Source organism: Solanum dulcamara, chromosome 8, assembly GCF_947179165.1.
Source record: "Solanum dulcamara chromosome 8, daSolDulc1.2, whole genome shotgun sequence".
Lineage (NCBI taxonomy): Eukaryota > Viridiplantae > Streptophyta > Magnoliopsida > Solanales > Solanaceae > Solanum > Solanum dulcamara.
This window is the reverse complement of record NC_077244.1, coordinates 40,908,040-40,910,233: the sequence shown is the minus strand read 5'-3', so window position 1 is coordinate 40,910,233 and position 2,194 is coordinate 40,908,040.

The following is a 2,194-nucleotide window of genomic DNA, read 5'->3' as shown; positions in this document are numbered from 1 at the left end:
TGGGAGCGTTGTTCCCATTCTTACGGAGCATTGATCTGTGAAAACTGAATGTATTATTTCAAATCGGACGGTAGGTCCCACTCATAGGCAGCTTTATCTATTCTAAAAATGCCCTGCGAAGGATCAATGTATCCCCTTCTTGCTGACTTTAGGCTGCTAATCGATATCTTGTCCCGGAATAAGCTTTACTTCATCAATAATTTAGTGGATCACATCTGGGACTGTCCCTTAATCGAAGGGCAAAATGTCATACTAAGATTCATCTGGGTTCCTCAATCCCTTTCGAAATGATTTCCAGCAGTTAGCTGTAAATTGAACTTTTCTATCTGAGATAATAGATGTGGGGACTCCGTGAAATCTTATTGTTTCCCTACTATGTCATTTCGTAGAACCCTCAGCTGAATATGCCTTTCTAACTGGAGGGGAACAGGTTAATTCTGTCAGCCCATCTACCATAGCCCGTATGAACTCCCAGTTTCCTTAAAATGCGAGGTCAGCTCATACTATAATACATATTAACTGCTTTCCACCTCTGAGTCGGGGTTTCCATTCCCTGAGATAGGCTATCAGACTGCTAATGCTTCTTTTAACTTAAGCTATTGTACAACTCCTCTTAATCAAACTTGTAATACCTTAGGTATGCTATCTTTCTCTTTTACTCAGATCTTTTCTCCAGTTTTCTTACCATACATCATATTGTAATCCTTACATAAACATGTGTACGGACATAGAGCAGTCCAGAAAATTCCTTAGCGTTGCTATACTAGTGGCTTACCTCCTTTAGTCGGGGTCAAGGCTCCACTATGGCTCTTGTCCTTAATACCGATTATATCTGAATAGTTCTGCCTCGAACCATCTTACACTTTTCCTAAATAGATTCTAAATATGGCAATCACATTGTTATTACTGACTTTCTTTTATCGAGTAATCATTTGACCTCGCTCTTAGTATGCCAATATTCATAAGCTGCACCACTATTCTTGTGCCATTTTCACGAGGTGCGTTGTATTTCAGTCATAATCTTTTCTGCTCTTGGCTTACTCTGTTCTATATGTGTCATTGTACCAACACGCCTTTATAATCTCTTTTTGTCATACTTGTTTTGTTCTCTTTCTCACTTCCCAGGGGGTCACCTATCCCAGTGCTACTCTTATTCGAGCACGCTCGACTTCGGAGTTTTGACGGAATCCGGTGCATCAGTTTGGGTATGATCACGTCCATCTCTTATGGGGTCTCGTTTGACGTTTAAGCATCCCCATTTACATGCGATAGCATCAGTTGATTTTCTTTTACGCTTGTACTTCTTTTGTCCACTTCCCCTCTTTTAGGGTGTACCTATGTCATTCTCCGTATATCTTCAGCTATTTAAACGCGAATGATTCTATTCCAACATATTTAACGGGCTGCACCTTATCTACATCTTCTGTTAAATCATCCCCATGTTAGGTTGCCTTTCTAGGAAACCCTAGCACAATCGTAGGGTGCTGTAATATTTGGAATATCTTGAATCGAATCTCATCTAATTATTGATACTCGAGTAGTATCCGTAATGTAGTAGTGCACTCAAAGCCACATTCCATTCATCCCAATCAGTAATTACCGAGGGCTCATAATTGGTGCACATTCCCCACTCGAGTGTACTTATACTTTAATGACTCATGTTTCGAGCTTCATCATTATACTAACTTTATTCCAGTGGATACCACTAATCATTAGAGTGGAGTCACGTGTACACCATACTTCTTTACGCCTCCTGAGCTTGCATCTTTGTCGTGTGCTTTAAGGCTCATTTCTAATCCTGCTTAAAACCATATCAATTTCATGGTAGTAGGGGCCTTATCTTATTACTTTTTCATCATACTATACTTTCCATTCGTAGCTGTCTTCTTAACAATTCATATCCATCACAATTCTTTATCCCTCGTACTCTTGTCTTAGTCATACCGTTACTTCCTTCAACCATAACTTGTCATAGTTTATCCCTATGTATCAATTCAGGAGAAGCCTCTCCATATCGTTTTATTCTGATCTATTAGTCTTTTATAAGTCATCTTCCTTGGCTTATAGCTCCTTTCCAACTTCGTTCTACTATATCAATATCGATCTCCTAGTTTTTATTGCCATTAATTCAGCAATTAACTCATTTCTCGAGATCAGCCATACTTGTTTAGTCAAATCTCATCATTGTTATGAG